General features: G+C 35.5%; 1 long non-coding RNA gene across 1 annotated transcript in view; it reads left to right on the forward strand.

Annotated features, from left to right (window-relative positions):
• The window catches only part of LOC114210658 (uncharacterized), a 29,632-nt gene extending 17,561 nt beyond the window's left edge, over nucleotides 1-12,071 (forward strand). Inside the window, exons 2-3 of the long non-coding RNA XR_003609554.2 lie at nucleotides 9,732-9,856; nucleotides 11,670-12,071. This is a non-coding gene — a long non-coding RNA (uncharacterized LOC114210658). The remainder of the gene's footprint in view (nucleotides 1-9,731; nucleotides 9,857-11,669) is intronic.
• Nucleotides 12,072-22,024: the final 9,953 nt, after the last annotated feature.

The raw sequence follows: 22,024 nt of genomic DNA on the forward strand, positions 1-22,024 counted from the left end.
GTATAAGGCTAGTAACCAGTTCTTAAAAAGAACACATCAGAAATGTTTCTTAGCCTTGCATTCACTTATATTGAATAGCTTTTTTTTTTTTTTTTTGCCAAGGAAGCAGATAAAATTGACCAGAATTTACAGGCAAGGAGAAAACGTATAGTTAGAGTATGATACATTTCCATAAGCAAATAATATAAACCTCTCTACTATGTGAATTATAAAAAAAACATATTTTCCACATCTGATAACTTACGAATTTAAATTTTCTCATGTGGTCATTATGGCTCTGGAAACCTAATAATATTTTCTCAAAAGTGTTCATCTGCTTACAAAACTATATCCTAACTGGTTGGAAGTTCCAATAGGTCAGGAGTTCCAATAGGAATAGGAATTGGAAGTTCCCCCCAGTCTTTAGGGGACTCATATTTTATTAGATATCAAAAGTAAACAAATGAGTTTATTAAAGTAGAATACAACTGTATATAGGAAGTGCCATCATTATAACAAAGAAATTACTAAGGTCTGTAGCAAAAAATTCACAAAGGATATGATGCTTGACCTGGATCTTGAATTCATTCATTCATCCATTTGTGCATGCATTTATCAAAATTATTAAGCATCAGTTCTGTGCCAGGCATTGTGCTTAGTGCTGGCTATCATTGTTTGTTTGTTGGTTTTTCTTCCAAGATTTTATTTCAATTCAAGTTAGTGAACATATAGTATAGTATTGGTTTCAGGAGTAGAATTTAGTGATTTTTTTTTAAAGATTTTATTTATTTATTTGAGAGAGGGAGAGTGAAAGGGAGAAGCAGACTCCCTGCTGAGCAGGGAGCCCAGTGTGGGACTTGATCCCAGGACCCTGAGATCATGACCTGAACCGAAGGCAGATGCTTAACCGACTAAGCCCCTCCGGCACCCCAAATTTAGTGTTTTATCACTTACATTTAACACCCAGTGCTCATCACAACACATGCCCTCCTTAATGAGTTCTGGCTATAGTTGTAAACAAGATAGAGAGGCTCCTAACATCACATAGCATACACTCTATTAGGAAGGAGAGACAATAAACATATTTGCAAATAAATAAAATACATTAATTTTGGATGGCAGCAAATGTTATCAAAGGAATAAGTAGGTGATATGGGAGAGGCCACTGGAGGAAGCTGAGGGATGGGCAGATGGGATGGGGGTAAACAAGGGCATTTCAAGGGACAGCTCCTTTTAAGCTGTCTGGCTCCTTTCTACAACATGAAGTTGGCATTTCACATAAGTGGTCACCAACATCCTTGCTTTTTCTTGGTAACTGTCTTAAAGAATAAATCCTAACTTTACATCTACCACATTCTAATTTGTCTTTAATCTTTCACTCTTTTGACTTCATATCTTTTTTCTCTCTGTATTGCCTTGCCAGACTGTTATTTAACACCCTTTTCTTGCTTGCAAACTTTCCATGATTCTGATTCCTATTCTTTCCCTGGCATGGCCAGAAGTAAAGGGAGTCGGAGAACAGGAGATGAATACCAAGCCAGAAAGCCATTATCTTCTGTAACTTCCAGGGCAATACATGTAGGAGCAGGAAGAGCCAAATAAAATTAAGAATAGACCTGAGGAGTGGAGTAATGTAGAAAAAAGAAAAGAGCAAGAAGAGAAGGTCCGGATATTTTGCCATTAACAGGGATGAAAGAACTAAAATTCTACCTTATTAGATACAAACATGGGAGTGAGTCAGGCTCAGATGAAAGTCCAGAGTTTTTAGAAACCCGCCAACCTTTTGGCACCAAGTGATACTGTTACGAACTTGGGGACCAATTCCTGGCTATATAATGAACTGTAGGACTGATGAGCCAAAGCAACATTTACCACTAGAAATGCTCTATCACTGTAGGTCTGTGCTTCCTTGCTATCAGCCCTCTGTCCCCCAAGACATTTATGATGTGTTCCAACAACTAAAAAATGGGGGGTTACAGTACACAGTATATGGGGACTTATATTCCTCCCGCCATTAATGTCTACTTTAGAACCAAGATCTGAAGAGAATGATCATCTTTCACCTCTACTCCGCTTGTGTTTACCTTGGCCCTACATTGAGTAAATTCCAGTGATAACAGTTGCTTTCATGGAAGACTGTAGCAGGTTATTACAATAACTACACAATTATTATGTTTCAAGGTATTACTGTCTTAACAGTTTTTTAAAATGGCCTTACAATCAGAAAAAAACACAACTTAAATAGAAACGCTAAATGATCCACAGTCTCACTGATGCCTGTGATCCTTTTCTACTATTTTCACTGCTAATGCCTTAACTTATAAGGTAGGTGAGAAATTCATTCAGAGATTGTCATTTCCTTCACATACTCAAAAGAAAGCAGAAGAGTCTGTTTAAAATGAGATATCTTGGTTTGGCACCCAAATATGCCTTCTTTTCATTTAGTGTTACACTAATTGGTTCAGCACTATCATCCAACTGTCAGATCATGTTTACTCCAGTTAATTTCATTTCCACCCAATGCTTTTCCATAAAACTGAACAATAGCTTATTGTTTATTTTCATCAATAATTTGTCATAGTGACTGCTCTATATTCAGGTGTAATATTCCTTATCTTGGAAGATAAAAAATTCTGTGCACATACATGGACATATAAATATGAGTTTGCTGATAAATTCTAGCAAAAAAAATTGCACACACTTTGCTAATGAACTATTTCATAAACAAGGAGTTTTTGTTATATAACTTTGTATGTGTCTTCAGGGATATTTCATTTTAATTTTCTAAGCAAAGGGAGGACAGTATAGGCACATGACATTTTTTAAATACAAACCTAAAATTATTTTTAATAACACGTTCACTAAGCATTTAACATTATGAATATTTGCCCTAAATATTTCTATGTAAGATACTTAAAAATTACATGTGGCTGTATTATCTATGACATGACAGTTTAGTAGCCAATTAAGTTTTGAAAGTTGGTTCTTTTAGAAGTGAAAGAAACAGGCACAAAATAAACATTCTATACTGAGCAATTATGAGTAGGATGTTTTTAAGGATGCAAAAAGTTATTTTTGTGAATGCAATTTTACTTCCAAGCGCTGGCAGAATTATTTATGTATTTGTCTATGTGAAAAGAGATTCATATTTGAAAACATTATCAAATTTTTCCCTATTTGGTACAAATTTGTGCCCAAATGTGTCCTAATTCTCTCAGTGCTTCTGGACAAAGACATTTGCCAACAAGATAAGCAGACATGACTCCTAAGATGACTAACTTTTTGGTCCAGAGAGGAATGAGGTTTGTTTATCTCCTAACCTAATTTTGGCTCTCCTTGGTAGACATAAACATGCACTCAGGATTGGCTTAATTAAGGGGAATGTGTAAATCTCCCTAGTCTGCATGGTTTCAAGGTATTATCTCTGGTCTAGGCTTAAATTTCAAGGACTGGGGGAGCAGCCCTTTGTGTCTCCCTGGGAATAAAGGTAAACTCCAGGACAATGGAATTGGCAGGACAGTGTCAATGGGAGGTGAGGAGGACCAGGGCATCTAAGATAAAGAGGCAGGTTGACCATAAAGGAGGAATTTCAGATTTGCTATAGATTCGTATTTTTAGAATTAATGTTTAACTTTTACAAATTTTGACAAGATTTCCTATATCTTAGTATTCATTAGGGTAAAAGTACATTCATAAGGAACATTTTAGATCTTAGTGTCACAAAAAGTACAGCATCCTGTCCTAAAATATAACTTTTGAAAGATAATTGCAGAGTTTTGGCTTTGAATGATTTACCATGTCCCATTCCAATATGCCCTCATTGTTAGGGGAAATGGAAAAAAAAAGTGTGATTAGTAGTTTGGGCAGGTAGGAAAGAGCAAGTCTAAGGTGAATATTACTAAATATTTCTAATGTTCATGGTTCATGGCATAATTATTCATAAGAATGAAAACAGTGAGCATAACCCAAATGTTCAACTATGAAATATCTGTTGTAGATATCATAAGTGTTAGACATTAAGAAATATGCAGGTCTTTGGGAAATGTTCAAAATACATTAAATGAAAAACTAAGTTATAAAAGAGTAATCCATAGATAATGTCGGGACATGCCCCGCAGACCCCCCCGCCCCCGCCCCCTTCAAGGATAGATTTCTTGCTCAGCCACAGGGCTGTGGTTGGCAGACAGCTTCTGGCTGTCAGTTCCTTCTGGGTCAGCCTCAGCTTCAGGGAGCTGCTTTGCCTGGCCTCACTCCCTTCCTGAGGCAGCCCACACCCAGCACTTGATGCAGGTTGGGGTAGGATTCAACAATCTGGACCTGACATAAACCACTTTGAAAGGTAAGACTTGGCGCTAGAGCTCCTCCTTAGGTTGGCTGAGATTTTTCAGACCTGACAAAGTTTGATTTCTTCCTCCACCCAAGCCTGTTTTTCCCTTCCCTTTCACATTAAGTCCTGAAAAACATCTTCCATCTAAAACTCTGTGTCAGCATCTGCTTCTGGAGAACCCATCTGTGGTAGAATTCCCCCCAGAGATATCCATATTATAATCCCAGAATCCTGTGACTATGTTACCCTACATGGCAGAGGGGACTTTGGAATGAGTAGAGATTATTTGGTGGGCCCAGTGTAAACACAGTGGGAAGTAGGAATATCAGATTGAAAGGAGGAGATATGATTAAAAAAACAAAACAAAACAAAAAAAACAGAGGTCAGAGTCAGAGAGACATTCCAAGATGCTAGTTTGCTGGCTTTGAAAATAGAGAAAGAAGACATGAGCCTAGGAAACCTAAGGCAGTCTCGAAAAGATGAGGAAATGGATTCTTCCCCAGAGCCTCTAGGAGGAGCAGACAACTTGGTTTCAGCTTAGCAAAACCCATTTGAGGTTTCTGACTTTCAGAACCATGAAATTGTAAATTTGTTTTAAGCCTCTAAGTTTGTGATAATTTGTTAAAACAGCAATAAGAAACTAATTTACCACCCAACATCTCATTTTGTATGATATCATTTTAGTGAAAAATATTTTTCAGAGGGAAAAATCCTGGGACAATATATACTGAAAGGTATATAATATTTATCAACGGGTAAGATTTTCCTATTTTGCTTATTTGTTTTCTAGATTTTCTATAATAAAGACCTGTTTCTTCTGTAATACATGAATTTTTAAAGCAGAAGAAGAATTGTCTTCATGACTTTAATCAAGATACTCAGAAGTAATAATGGAATACATGGACTCAACTTTTCTTTTCTTTCTTTTTTTTAAAATTTTATTATGTTATGTTAGTCACCATAGGATACTTCATTAGTTTTTGATGTGGTGATCCATGATCCATTGTTTTCGTATAACACCCAGTGCTCCATGCAGTACGTGCCCTCCTTAATACCCATCACCGGGCTAAACCATCCCCCACCCCCCTCCCCTCTAGAACCCTCAGTTTGTTTCTCGGAGTCCATAGTGTCTCATGGTCCATCTCCCCCTCCGATTCCAACCCCTTCATTTTCCCTTCCTTCTCCTAGTGTCCTCCATGCTGTTCCTTACGTTCCACAGATAAGTGAAACCCTATGATAATTGACTTTCTCTGCTTGACTTAGTTCACTTAGCATAATCTCCTCCAGTCCCATCCATGTTGATGTAAAAGTTGGGTATTCATCCTTTCTGATGGCTGAGTAATATTCCATTGTATATATGGACCACATCTTCTTTATCCATTCATCTGTTGAAGGGCATCTCGGCTCTTTCCACGGTTTGGCTATTGCGGACATTGCTGCTATGAACATTGGGGTGCATACGGCCCTTCTTTTCACTACATCTGTGTCTTTGGGGTAAATACCCAGGAGTGCAATTGCTGGGTCATAGGGTAGCTCTATTTTTAAATTTTTGAGGAACCTCCATACTATTTTCCAAAGTGGCTGTACCAACTTGCATTCCTACCAGCAGTGTAAGAGGGTTCCCCTTTCTCCACAACCTCTCCAACATTTGTTGTTTCTTGCCCTGTCCATTTTTGCCATTCTAACTGGTGTAAGGTGGTATCTCAATGTGGTTTTGATTTGAATTTCCCTGATGGCTAATGATGATGAACATTGTTTTATGTGTCTGTTAGCCATTTCTATGTCTTCTTCAGAGAAGTGTCTTTTCATATCTTCTGCCCATTTTTTGACTTGATTATTTGTTTTTTGGGTGTTGAGTTTGAGAAGTTCTTTATAGATCTTAGATACCAGCCCTTTATCTGTAGAGTCATTTGCAAATATCTTCTCCCATTCTGTGGGTTGCCTCTTTGTTTTGTTGATGTTTGCTTTGCTGTGCAGAAGATTTTTATCTTTTTTTTAAAGATTTTATTTATTTATTGAGAGAGAGAGAGAGAGAATGGTAGAGAGAGAGCATGAGAAGGAGGAAGGTCAGAGGGAGAGGCAGACTCCCTGCTGAGCAGGAAGCCGGATGTGGGACTCAATCCCGAGACTCCAGGATCATGACCTGAGCCGAAGGCAGTCGCTTAACCAACTGAGCCACCCAGGTGCCCTGCAGAAGCTTTTTATCTTGATGAAGTCCCAAAAGTTCATTTTTGCTTTTGTTTCACTAGCTTTTGGAGATTAAACAACTTTTCTAAAGGAAAAGTGAGAAAAGAACCCTATTGATTATAGTAATAGAATAATCCTTCACAAACAGAATTGTGAAATCAGATCAGTTCAAATGGATTAAATAACAGCTTAATACATGCAAAATTAAGTCATTAATAATAATAATAATTTAGTTTCATTCAATCATTCCTCTGTTTTTTTGTTTGTTTGTTTTGAGAGGCAGGGGGCAGAGGGAGAAGGACAAGCAGACTCCACACCCAGCACGGGGCCCAGCACAGGGATTGATCTCACAACCTGGGATCATGACCTGAGCTGAAATCAAGTGTTGGACACTTAACCAAGTGAACCACTCAGGCGCCTCTCATTCCTCCGTTAATGGTGGTTATTCATGTTGGTTTTTTGTTTTTAATTTTTTCTTCACCATTAACAATGCTACCGTATATCCTTCTACCTAGATTTTTATCTACTAGCTTTTTAATGCTTTTAGGATAGATTCTCAAGAAATGAATTCCTGGGTAGAGAATTTATATATTTTCATTTCTAATAGATGTTGTAAGATTGCTCTGCAAACATACTACAGTTTAAATTTTCTCTAGCAATACATAGGTACTACCCATTCCCCAGAGTGCTCTTTTAGATTTTTACAAACTCAAGACACAAATGATATGACTGGGCTTAGGAAGCAGGCAGAACTTGCAGTAAAGGTGATTTGAAACTTAACTCAAGGTTTTTGGCTGGGAAATGTTTATATATATCTTATTTCTGATTGAGATTGGTCCTGAGAGCAGGAGGTTGAGTGTTATGACCCACTTTTCCAGTCTCATTTCCGGGTTAGTTCCCTTAGCTCTAATCCAACCACACTGAGATGTATTCTCCTTGCCATCCTTTCATTGTTCACAGTTTGATTTTCTTCTGCCTGGAATGTTGCCTATTATCAATCTATTTTCATCTTGTATGGTTATGGAATCAAAGAAGTTCAGAATTTGGGGGGGGGGCAAGATATGCATATTTCCACTGAACCCAGTATACATTGCTTTTCTTCTGACTTGTCCTTTAACACCTAAACTTAAAACTGTGCTAGTGGGAAACTTTCCCTCATTTCTTCAACTGATGTCATTTTCACCTTATTGGAATCTATAATGCTTTGCTTGTACTTTTTTTTTTAAAGAAGATTAGTACAGTAAGTACCTTAGAATTTAGATAGTCTAATTCAAAATTAAAATTTAGGTAGTCTTCTGAATTAAAACATCCCTGAAGGAATGAATTGCCCTTACATATCTTTATAAACCCCTCTTCCTCCCCAAACAGTATCTTATAAAGAATAGAGATGTAAATATTTATTGAATGAAATGTATGCCTGTTTATAGTACAAATGTGAAACTATTTGCAGTTATGGCAAACAAAGTAAACAACAACAAAATCCCTAAATCCCACTAATATGCATAAGACAAAGACTTTGAGAAGTTTTCTTCTCAAAGGAAACTGTATCTGAGTTTGGCAGAGAAACCATACCTGTAGAGTCAGGGGTATATTTATCCAAAGTCAGAAATTCTAATAATTTTAAATAGTCCTAAATTTCTGCTAATGAATGTGACCAGTCAGCCTATAACCATTTGTTATAGATTTAATTGCATTCTCCAAAGAGATAGGTTGAAATTCTAATTTCCACTATCTCAGAATGTGACTTCATTTGAATAGAGGGTTGTTGCAGATGTAAATAGTTAAGATGTGGTCATACTAGAGTAGGGTGGGCTCTTAATCCAATATAGATAGTGTCCTTATAAGAAGAGAGGAGACATAGAGACAAAGACACACAGAGAGAACACCATGTAAAGATAAAGCAGATATCTTGGAGTGGGTGCCCCTACAAACCAGGGTCACTAGGATTGTCAGCAATCACCAAAAGCTAAGAGAGAAGCATGGAGCAGAGTGTCTCCCTCACAGTCGTCCCCAGTAGTAACCAAACTTGTCAATACCCTGGTTTTGGACTTCTAGCCTCCAGAACTGTGGGAAGGTAAATTTGTTTTTTGAGATCCTTCAGTTTGTGGTAATTTGTTATGCAGCCCTGGAAAACTAATGTGCCATTCTTCTCCCTTATCCTTTGTTCACAATAAAAATTTAAATCCAATGTTTTTAATAAGCTGATGGCCAACTGGTATTTGAGAAAAGTTGAGAAGGTGAAAACTATTATTTGTGATTACCTCTTCAGGCAGTGGGTAGAGAAGCCCCTTGAGGAACTGTAATGAGGAAAGCCAAACACAGATAGAATGCTATGTCCCAGCCAGGGAAGTATCCAATGGCCAGGTAAGTAGATAAAAGGGACAAAGCACAGGTCTAAGGTTCCTGTATTAATCAACATCAGGGAGATCTGAAGAAATTGAAGCAGCAGGTAGGCTGCTTGGGTTGGTTCCAACACTGATGGATCAGAAGTCTTCATCAGTTGAAGGAACAAGGGCAGTGTAACTCAAGAACAGAGACACAGAGCCAGAGGAAAGAGAAAGAAAAGGAGTAATTCTGAAGTTAAGGCTGTTTGTTTCCCCAACCTTCAACTTCCTTTGTTCTTGCCTCACAAAGACAAGTTTCAGTCTTTTTTTTTAATTATTTGATTGTTATGTTAATCACCATACATTACATCATTAGTTTTGGGTGTAGTGTTCCATGATTCATTGTTTGTGCATAACACCCAGTGCTCCATGCAGAACGTGCCCTCTTTAATACAAGTTTCAGTCTTAAGGAACTCTTTCTTGCCTGGATGCCTATAGAGGTCTTACAATCTAAAAACAAAGAGCTGAGTACCGCGGGGTTGCCGGAGCAGGGCGAAGACACAATTTTCTGGAGGAGGTAGTTCTTCTATTGATCACTTAAGCCAGTCTCTTCATAAAATATTAACATTATAAGGCTTAGTTAGAAGATGTTAACTGCTGAGCGCTCTAGTGAGGTCTGAGTTTATGTTGGACTGTAACTCCAACATAATATTTTTCTTTTAAATCAGTAAACACAAAGACACGTTTCCTTTTCGCTACAGAGGAAACTTTAGAATATTATTGTGGAACTCCCTGCAGGTACTGCACAGTAAAGAAATATTCCTCATTTTAGTCTAGCATCTGAAACATCACATAGATATAAAAGTATACAAAAATTATTGTCAACATCTCATGCCTCCAACTTTCATTTTCAGCCTTCAGAGTACAGTCAGTGTGATGTTTTGCCCAGAGACTGTTGTTATCCCAAAAGAGAGGGAATGTGTGGTGCTATTAGAAATGAATATGTCAAGCTATAGTCAAGCACCAGGAGATAAATAGGGTAAGTATGAGAACTTTTCAAAGATATGTCATTGCTATAGAATAATACTTGGGTGCTCAAATGGCAAAGGAGACTCGTGGCAAAAGACCGCAGAGGATGTTTCCCCCCATTTATATAAAATGGGAAATCAAGGTCTGCAAAGACCTTTTGAGGATTTGGGTTTTGTTTTTGTTTTATACAGGATATTTAAATGAAACATTATCTGTGATGTCCTAATCTGCCAGTTAATTCACTTACAGTTGACCCTTGAACAATGTGGGTATTAGTGGTACTGACGCTCCCCCATGGAGTCAAAAATCCCCGTATAACTTGATACCCCCAAAACTAATAGCCTGCTGCCAACTGGAAGCCTTATTAATAACATAGTCGATTAACACATATTTTTAATGTTATATGTATTACATACTATATTCTTACAATAAAATAAGCTAGAGAAAAGAAATGTTATTGAGAAAATACATTTACAGTACTGTACTGTATTTATATTTTAAAAAACTACCTATAAATGGAAACATGCAGTACAAACCCATCTTCTTCAAGAGTCAACTGTAGTAAAATTCCACAAAACCTTTCAAATATAAATGGGATACAAAGTGATTAGTATATTTCCTGTGCTTTAGGGCTATATATAGGGAACAGACAGATGTATAAAATTAACCATAATTTATGGCAGAATGTGATGAATCAATTATAGAGTCAAATCAAAATCTGTATGTATACAAGAGAGCATAATTCCCACCAGAAAATCAGAGGCGTTTTCTTGGAAGATATGGGGTTTGCGTATTTGAACAGAGCTTTAAAAGTTAGGTAAGATTTCACCAGTCAGAGGCAGAGAGAGAGAGAGGAATTCAGACAAGAGACTAGCAGTGAAGGCTTATAGATGGTAAATGTAGAGGTCAGGTAAGAGTTCTAGTGTGGACTATAGGGAACGAGGACAGTCACTTGATATTGAGATCACAGAGTGCCTAGAATGCCAAAGTTAAAGTAGTTGTATGATATTCCTTGAGAAATGGCAAGTCATAAAAATATTTTAGCGAGTGATAGTTTTTTTTTTAAATCACCTTCCACTCAACACATCAACTATACAACTCTTTCTTGATCTCATTACTCAGATGACAGATTGCAAATTTTAGTCTGTTTTCAGAGATTTACCCTTCTTTCCCTTTTCCCTGACAGCTTTTCTCTTCAGATTCTAATTTTTGACATTTGATACATAAGCCTCTGAACTACAGTGTTTGTGTTGTATTATTTGATCAAGCCATAAGCTTGTATTTATAGATTATCAATGTTTGTTTTAAATCTTGGTAAAACCGAGCTTACCCTGTGATAAAATTTTGGCATGAATGTTAACATTAGCTCAGTGCTTCAAAATCAATCTGACTCACTTTACATTAACCTGATATTTAGCATGAGATCCACAAAGATTACTCATCTAGCATGAAAATATGACCTAGAAATAAGATAACTGAATTGACATGTATTCCTTAGAGCAACTCTATCCACTATTTCTTTCTCCAAAAGAGTTTTGACAGCTTGTCAAACATTTTCTTACAAAGAGTCATCATATGACTACCTTCATCAAACTACCTGTCCGTTCACACCCATTCAGGCTTAAAACAGAATCAGTGTATATCCATTTGTTTCTAGCGTTGTGAATAAGAATTGCTCAATTCAACACATCCTGAGAGATAACATGGTCTAATGGATTGAGCAACAAATAGAAAGTTTAAAGTTTAGACATCTATTTCTGGCAGGTTTTTATTTTTATTTATTTATTTATTTATTTATTTATTTATTTATTTATTTTTTACAGATCTGTCATATACTTGAGAGGATTTTACTTCACTTCTGTGTATATTCTCTTGTCCAGCTCCTAAACTTCCTTTGTGGCATTTGCCATCTGTCATTAAGAAGATGATGCTGATGTACAAGATGCGATCTATAGAGAAGAGCCTTATTTCTAAAAGCTCTTGGGAAGATATTTATTGAGAAAACACCCTCTCTATTTTCTTCTCCAGTTATAGGTTCTTGCACCCTGATTCATTGTGCAGCTCCAAATTAAAAAGAGTTCTCAGGGCACCTGGGTGGCTCAGTCGGTTAAGCGTCTGCCTTCAGCTCGGGTCATGATCCCAGGGTCCTGGGATTCAGCCCCATGGCTGGCTCCCTGCTCAGTGGGGAGTCTGCTTCTTGCTCTCTTGCTGCCTCTCCCCTTGCTTGTGCTCTCTCTTTCAAGTAAATAAATAAAATCTTAAAAAAATAATAAAAATAAAAAGAGTTCTCATTCACTCGTTAAAATTCTTGTCGCATTTTGCCTCTGTTTTTAAGATGTTAGTTCTGTCAAAGTAAAATGTTCCATATTACATTTCTATTTCTTTGGGACAAAAATGAAATCTAAGCTATTTCTAAAGGAAAAAAAAGTTGGTTGCATGGATGCTTGTGTGCTTTCTGTCTCTCTCTCTCTTTCTCTGATTCTGTCTTTTTCATTCTTGAGAATGATTACAAAAATATGTGCTTTCATGAAATACCCCTACCCAATCTTGGGGCTTATATATTTTTTATATCAATTATTATGTTGATAAACCTATTTAACAGTTCAAATTTACTTTTTGAATATGCATGAAAAGTGGAAGATGCACCACTTAATCTGCACACAACTTAATCCTTACTATCACGAAAGCAACTTCATTTAAGTTCTACGTGCATCTCAACTTGTTAAGAAACAAAATAATGTATGATATATCAATAAGGACTTTAAAAGGATATCTGAAAATAAAATATTCAGTGTAAAATTATTTTTCAATTACATGATGCCATACATGTTTTCATTATTAACTATTATTTTAAATAATTCTGTTTTAAGTTTTCCCATGAGAGAAAGAAGTCTTACACTGACTGCCAGGATTAATTTTTTATTTTTTATTTTAATTTTTTTATCAGGAGTAATTTTAAAACGAGGAAGAAAAAAATAAATAAGAAAACATGAAATGTCAACAACAGTAAAGATGGTCAAAGAGGCTTCTTAGTCCTCTTAACTGAATGGCAGGAGACCAGTGGAAATGCTTTGCAACCTTTGATGGAATTATGCATCAATTCCATCCCAGCCTTTTAAGAGAACTAATGGCAAACACTTTATATTTCTGTGATAATCAAATTCTTTCTTTCATTATACTATGCTTAAGCATATTGAGTCCATTTATACCTAAAGTAATACAATTGACTTTTTTTGTTTGTTTTGTTTCAAGTTTTTATTTAAATTCTAGTTAGTTAACATAGAGTGTAATACTGGTTTCAGGAATAGAATTTAGTGATTCATCACTTACATATAACATTCAATGCTCATCACAAGTGCACTCCTTAATACCGACCACCCATTTAACCATCCCCCACCCACGTCCCCTTCAGCAACCCTCAGTTTGTTCTCTGTAGTTAAGAGTCTCTTACGGTTTGCCTCCGTCTCTATTTTTTCTTCCTTTCCCTATGTTCATCTGTTTTGTTTCTTAAATTGCACACATGAGTGAAATCATATGGTATTTGTCTTTCTCTGACTGACTAATTTTGCTTAGCATAATATATTCTAGCTCTATCCACATTGTAGCAAATGGCAAGATTTCATTCTTTTTGATGGCTGAATAGTATTCCATTATATATATGTATACACACACACACGTTTGTATATACATATATAATATGTATATGCATATATATGTATATACATATATACAATATATATATCATATCTTCTTTTTTTTAAAGATTTTATTTCTTTATTCATGAAAGACAGAGAGAAAGAGAGAGGCAGAGGGAGAAGCAGGCTCCCAAGGAGCAGGGAGCCCGATGCGGGACTCGATCCCAGGACTCTGGGATCATGACCTGAGCTGAAGGCAGATGCTTAACCATCTGAGCCACCCAGGTGCCCTACATCATATCTTCTTTAGCCATTCATCAGTCAATGGACATTTGGGATCTTTCCAAATTTAGTTATTGTTAATGCTGCTATAAACATCGGGGTGCTTGTGCCCCTTTGAATCAGTATTTTTGTATCCTTTGGGTAAAACCTAGTGGTACAATTGCTGGGTCATAGGGCGGTTCCATTCTAAATTTTGAGGAGCCTCCATACTGTTTTCCACAGTGGCTGCACCTGTTTGCATTCCCACCAACAATGTAAGAGGGTTCCCTTTTTTCCACATCCTTGCCAAAATCTGTTCTTTCCTGTGTTGTTAATTTAGCCATTCTGACTGGTGTGAGGTGATATCTCATCATGGTTTTGATTTGTACTTCCCTGATGATAAGTGATGTTGAGCATTTTTTCATGTGCCTATTGGCCATTTGTATGTCTTCTTTGGAAAAATGTGTATTCATGTCTTCAACCCATTTCTTAACTGGATTATTTGTTTTTTGGGTGTTGAGTTTGGTAAGTTCTTTATAGATTTTGGATGCTAGCCCTTATCAGATATGTCATTTGCAGATATCTTCTCCCATTCCATATGTTGCCTTTTAGTTTTGTTGATTGTTTCCTTTGCTGTACAAAAGCTTTTTATTTTGATGAGGTCCTAATAGTTCATTGCTTTTGTTTCCTTTGCCTCAGGAGAGTTGTTTAGTAAAAAGTTGCTAAGGCTGATGTCAAAGAGGTTGCTGCCTGTTTCTCCTTGAGGATTCTGGTGGTTTCCTGTCTCACATTTAGGTTTTTCATCCATTTTGATTTTATTTCTGTGTATGGTATAAAAAAGTGGTCCATTTTTTTCTGCATGTGTCTGTCCAGTTTTCCCAATACTATTTGTAAAAGAGACTATCTTTATTCCATTGGATATTTTTTCTTGCTTTGCCAAAGATTAGTTGACCATATAGCAGTGGGTCCATTTCTGGGTTTTCTATTCTGTTCCACTGATCTATGTGTCTCTTTTTGTGTCAGTACCATACTGTCTCAGTGACTGCAGCTTTGTAATATAGCATGAAGTTGGAATTGTGATGCTTCCAGCTTTGCTTTTCTTTTTCAGGATTTGCTTTAGCTATTTTGGGTTCCATACAAATTTTAGGATTGTTTGTTCTAGCTCTGTGATAACTTGTAACAATCCTAGAATACAGTGGACTTTTATATTGCTATGAAAAATAATATCACTTCTGATAGATTTGGCCTATCTTTCTCAATGTCAGTTTTAAAACTTAAAAAACAATTCAGTTGGTATCTGGAGAGTAGGTTTCCAAAAAGTCTAGACAGTGAGTTCTTCAGAAAATATTTAAGTCTCAGTAACAGGGAAGCTCTTGATTTTCTTTGGATTTGAAGCAACTATTGTGAAATAAATGGATTGTTCCCAAGATTTTTGAGCATTTCTTTTTCTGTAAGTATTTTATTCTATTGTATTATGCTTGCCTGAAAACTGGATAACTTTTTCAGATTTCAGAACCTTATCACTATTCTCTTTCAGGGATGGAAATGCATTTCTCTCAGCAAGTGAAAAAGTTGATGGCAAAAAGGTTTGTCACCTTTGAGTGTGATTCACTGTCATCCTCTCTCCACAATCTATGAAAATTCAACATGAAAGATATTATTATTTTAGGTGATGACATAATTCATACTCACAATGATTCACCTGTATTGTATTTGAAGCCTGCTTATTTTTCTGCATCCTAGAATGAAAATAATTTGGTTGGTGGGATTTTTTGTGATCTCTAATACTATTCATTTAAGCTGGTCTTTAGTTCTAAAATTTCTCTATGCTTACATTTTTCTGAAGTTCCAAATAACCAAAAGTTCTCAGGGAATAGGAAGATGCCATTACAAGTAGAAAGATTAGCATATCACAAAGACCAAATAACAATACAAAGAAACTGAGATTACTGATTTTCCTCTCAAATATTCACCTAATGTTATTTGAAGGCTTTTGTTTAGCAATGCTGCATACACATCAGACACTCAATTAAACCTTGTTCAATAAATGAATGAACTCCGAATAAAACTTGAATTTAATTTTTTTAGTTTAGTTTATTTAATGTGATATTAACATATTTTACTATATCATTTTGCTATGTCCAGATGATTTTATTACTTTGTCAAGGAGAATTTTTTCATAATTAATTTGATTTTATAATACATAGATTATGAAGTAACCATACTTGGAAGATATTAGATAAATAGCAATGAATATTAAAAAAACCCCAACTCATCACTTTCCACAAAATGTTTTAAACTAGTCTAGATTGTTTCCTTAAAATTTTAATATTTATTTAATTTACTATTTCAAAACTTTCATTGTTACCTAAAAACTAAATTAGGCAATATTTTTGCTATCTGTAAGGATCATAATGATGAAAGTTTGATACTAATAATATAGAAGAATATTATATGTAAGAAGGAACCCTTATATTTAGCCTATATTAAAAGAGAAAGATAACATACATCTAGGGGAATATATATTTTCTATTCATAGATAAAATGTGTTGGCAAAATATTATTCAATATTATGTCTACTTCTATATCATTTTGTTTCAGTGATCTTGTTACACATACCCTTTATTTCAATATTATATTATGTATTCCTATTAATGTATGACATTTAAAATTTCAGAATAAACATACTTTTCTCAAGAAAAAAGGTGACCAGACTACTCACTTCATAGATCTTAATTATTTTACACTTTAATAAAGCATAATTATTTTAATAAGATCTTAAAGACAATATAGCTTAACTCCTATTGTCTCATTTCCCTTTCTTCCATCCACATTTCATATATGGATATTGAAGATGGATGAAATTATATGTATTTAAGGTCATGCTATAATTATTGACAGGGAGACAACCAAAATATCTGACCTGCAATTTGTGTGTTTTTGCCCACTACACCATTCTATTTCTTCCCAAATCTGGGGCTTTTAGATAGCAATGACTTATGGTGAATCCAAGTCTTTAAGCCCAATTTTCCATTAGTTCCTTTTAATCTGTGCATAAATAATATGACCAGCAAATCTGGTTGAGATAAGGGCCATTCACAAGTTCAAGGGACATGTTTAAGACTGTGCATGTACTTAGCATAAGAGCCAGGATCATAAATCAAACCTAAGACTCTATATTCAGTACATTTTTCACTATATCACACAGTTTTTGGTCTAAATGTGCATTCAAGCCAGAGCATATTACCATGCTGGGAGAAAGGCAAGGGTGGTTATGGCCAAAATATGTAAATGAGCACCTGCTGAAGACCACCAGAGCCATCTGCTGCTTGGATTCTCATACCCATTTGCCAACCTCTTTATGCTAGCTTTTTCTCTCCATTTTTCAGGATGTGAAGGGAGGGCCACGTTCTGTACAGATTTTAAGGCATTAGCAATCATTGAGATTACCTCATAATGAACTTATTAAAGAAGCACCTGCTTGATTTAGTGTACGAGGGTCCTAACTGCTTGAAGACTCTGTGGGTCATTCTTAGAATGCAGCTTACAAGAATACTTAAAGCAAGCCTTATAGATTCTCAGTCATTCATTCCAGTATTCATTTCAGCATTGACCATAATTCTTGATTTACGATCTTCAAATCGATGTACTCACTAAATACTTTTCCTAGTCTTATCAGCATCTATAAAAAAGTCCTTTTGAAGATCATTCAATTGATATTAACATTAAAAAAATGAAGCATTGTCAAATGGAAAATTGGAAAAGACAGAAAAAATAAAAGACACAAGTAATCACATAGGCACAACTGTTCAGTTTAGGTATATATTTTTCATTATGAGTGTGTGTATAATTTGTATGTAAATTTTAAAATATAAGTAATATCAGATCAATGTTATGTATATTCAAAACATAGTTAAATCATCTCATGTGTACAGATTTTACCGTTTAGCAATATCGCATTAAAAATGTATTCTTTCATCCAGTATTATTCTTCAACATCATTTAAAATGGTTTCATAGTGTTTCATGATTCATAGTGAATCATGATTGATTTAAACATTCCCCTCTTAAGACTTAGATTGCTAACAATATCTTTGTTCAAATTAATTTCTATGAAAATCATTGCATATATATCTAATTATTTCTTTAGGAAAAGCTTCTCAAGGTGGATATTGCTGTGGTCAGAGAGTATGAAACTTACTCCTAACAGATACTTTTAAAGACTTTTGTATGGTGAGACTTTTGAGGTGACTTCATTATCCTTCTTTTTTTTTTAAGATTTTATTTATTTATTTGAGAGAGGGCAAGCGTGAGTGAGAGAGAGAGCAGAAGCAGAGCAGCAGAGGGAGAGGGAGAAGCAGAATTTGGGGAATGGTTAAGTGCCTATAGTGAAAATCTAACATGGGGCTCAATCCCAGGACCTCGTAATCATGACCTGAGCTGAAGGCAGATGCTTAACTGACTGAGCCACCCAGGCATCCCTCATTATCCTTCTTCTCACCATTAATTTCCATTCTTGAACATTTACTATGTGCTGAGCATAGTTCACATTACATGGATTTTCTTGTTTATTTTATACAACAAAATCCTTGCTCTTTACTATTATTTTGCACAATTTACTGATTGGGTAGAATATAACTCAAATTTTATTATATTTTTTAACATGCTTGATCATGTCAGCAGTATGTATCCTTATGTTTTATGTAAGCTGGCTTTATATGCCTTTACTTACTACTGTTAATATTCCCTCGTGCGTCAAAGATCTTTTATTTCTATAAGGTAGAGAGGGATAAACTAGAAAACTACCCTGCTAACTCCCTCATGCACTTGTGACAAAGACCTTCCTTCAATCAAATTGTGGATACAACTACTTCCAACCATTCTTTTCATCATTTCCTTCCTCTCTGGCCATTATTTCCAAGTCAGGTGGGTAATTCATAGGTGTGTGCTCATTAAGAACCACTGCATGGAGTCATTCTCTCTCCAAATTAGACACCAACAAACAGAACTGACTTCTAAAAATAATTAATGAGAATTAATTCTACTACCAAATAGAGATACTATAGAGGAGAATTTGGGGAATGGTTAAGAAGGGCCTATAGTGAAAAGCATCATACTACATATTACATTATATGTGGGTGATATAATGTTATACATCCCATATTTTATGTAACAACAAACTTTTTGGTAATGAATTACTACACCTTAACTGGTAATTCTTTTTTGACTCATGATACAGAATTAGGCAGAAAGGGACTTCTGGAAATATGATATTTCAATATTAAATCATTTTATGCAAATCATTTCATTCTATTTTTACTTTTTATGCTTCTAGTTAGGTATTTAAAATTCTCCTGTGTTGGTATGTCAGGTTACATATCTATGCTTGTCAATGGATAATAATGCACATTTATTAGTGACTTCTTTGCCAATAATAATGTTTTAACAAGAATAACTTAATATGCTGTCCTTTCTATACATGGATCAATAAAATTGTAGAATAGATGTAATAAATAAGATCCTTAAATATATACCTAAATTATGAAAAATAGTTGTCAATTTCTTTCTCGAGTATTATTTACTTATAATTTCAAAAAATTATCACTTTTTTATAGTAATTTGAAAGACAGCTAAATAAAATTTTAGTCAATTCTCTTGAGAATTCATTTTTAATCATCATGCTTCTCTAATTAAAAAAGAAAAGCTTTGTAGCTCTTAGACCTATAGTTATATTTTGTGGTTTGCAATGTTATTTCACTACAAAGAACACTTTTCAAGTTATTTTCAACACTTTCAATACTCTAAACTTTTAGTAAGATTTTAGTTTTAGTTTGATTATCTAGATTTGTTACACAACTGTCCCTGCAAGTATAACAAAAAGCTTCTGTGAGCTTGGAGAGGAAGAACATGCTGGCCAAGCAATTTATCACTTAGTTTCAAAAGCCAAAAAACACTTTGGCTCCCATTAAAGCACTTTTGAGAGCTACAGTATTTCCCCCTTATCTGCAGGGCCTCCATTCTACACCCCCAATGGATGCCTGAAATTACAGATAATACCAAACCCAAATACGCTATGTTTTTTCCTATACATACATATCCATGATAAAATTTCGTTTATAAATTAAACATAGTAAGATATTAACAACAATAATAAAATAGAACAATTATAACAATATACTGTAATAAGAGTTATATGAATGTAGTCTCTCAAAATATATTTTTATAAAATATTTTATTCACTTTCAAGATAGAGGGAGAACACAAGCAGGGGGAGGAGCAGAGGGAGAGGGACAAGCAGACTCTGGGCTGAGCACAGAGCCTGACATGGGGCTCCATCCGATGACTCTGAGATCATGACCTGAGTTGAAATCAAGAGTTCAGGAGTCAGAAGCTTAACCGACTGAGCTACCCAGTCACTCCTCTCAAAATATCTTATTGTACTATACTCATCTTTCTCCTTTTGATGTGAGATGATAAAGTGCCTACATGATGATAAGAAGTGAGGTCAGTGACATAGGCATCATGACATAATGTTAGGCTACTACTCACCTTCTGCCCATCTGTCAGAAGAAGGATCATTTTGACTGCAGGTAACTGAACCCACAGAAAGTGAAAATGTGGAGAAGGGGGGACCCCTATACATTGAAAACAACCAGTTTGTTAGTGTCATGGGTGTAGAAATCCCATCTTTTAATTCTGAAGTTTAATTTTGGTTTTCCCAAGAATTTAGCAAAATTTCCAGTTTGATCAGGCTACCTTTTTTATTGTGGAGTGACTGACTTAATGTCTCCCTCTTTCTTTGAAATTTTCCTGCTAGGAATTGGCACATACCAACAAACACGATGGCCTCGTTTCTTTCCCTAAACCAGTTTTTCATTAGCTTTGTAACAATCAAAACAAATTTCATTTTCACCTTTTATTATATGTGCCATTCATACATTTTTAGTTTAGTACTGAAAACCCAAGGGTACCACTTTATTTTCCACATTACTGACTTTTTAATTGTACCTAATTCATCAGAAGATTTTGGACCATGCAAAATGGCTTATCAGAGTTGAGATCAGCATGCATTCTACTGAACCCTACTGGGTTTGAAGCATCAACTATCCAAGATCTCTCTCATGGAGCATCAGCTGTGGGCCCTATATTTTCATATTCCCAACAGTTGGTGTAGTCATGGGGAATCAGAGATAACTAAGCTGGAAGAGATTTTTAAAAATCATTTGGTTCCATCCATTTGTGCTATATTCCAATGTAACTCTTCCCAATTGCCATTAAACCATGCTTCTAAATTCTATTTTGTTGATCTTTCCAGTGAAATAGCTCTTGCATGTTGCCAACCTATTGGTAACTTCTCATCTTTATCCTACTCCATTTCTCAGCAGCATTAGACATAATTAACCATGATAGCCTTCTTGGGCCACTCTCTTCTCTTCTCTGCCATGACACTCTTCAGTGGGTGCTGCTTCTCATCTTACTTTTCTGGTTCCTTCTTTTCTATCTGATTTCTAAACATCCCTTGTGCCCCAGGGATCAGACTTAAGCCCCTTTCTCTCTTCTCCGTAGATAATTTCATCTAGTCCTGTGGCTCTAAATACCATCTACATTCTGTTGACTCTCAAATTGGTATCTTTAGCCTTGAATATCCAGGAACTCCAGATCATGGGATATGTCCACTTCCATCGATCAATATAGAGATCTAATAGACATCTGAAATTTTACATGTACAAAAAAAGCCAGTTGGTTCCCACAATCCTTTACCTTGCACTGTGAACTTACTCAAGCCACATACACAGTGGCAACTTTGGAATTCCTTATTTTCCCTTAAATCCCATGTGAAAATGCACCCGCAAAACATGTTAACATTACTAGCAAAACGAATCCAAAATTGTAGCAGATTTATTATGTGTAAATTAACCCCTAAATATATCTCCAAAGAAAAGCCACATGACACTCTTTCTCTAGGCCATGAGAAATAAATGGTGAGTGGAGTGCCAACATCTTTCAGAAATGAATTGTGGAGAATTGTTTTCTCTAAAATAGGAGTACTCATGATCTTACTTGTTGACAGAAATGAAAATATCAACCAAAAAATATCAAAGCTACTATAGATTAGGTATGGACACAAAAGTTAAGCAAAAAATCAACAAAATGGATTTTTGTCTCCATGAGAGACACTACAGATGAAAAGGACTTCCTGATTTCTTTTTTTTTAAAGATTTTATTTATTTATTTATTTAATTTATTTGACACAGAGAGAGAGAGAGAGAGAGAGCGTGCACA

This window comes from Eumetopias jubatus, unplaced genomic scaffold, assembly GCF_037043125.1.
Source record: "Eumetopias jubatus isolate StellerSeaLion01/CBP00866 unplaced genomic scaffold, mEumJub1_p1.0 scaffold_14, whole genome shotgun sequence".
NCBI lineage: Eukaryota > Metazoa > Chordata > Mammalia > Carnivora > Otariidae > Eumetopias > Eumetopias jubatus.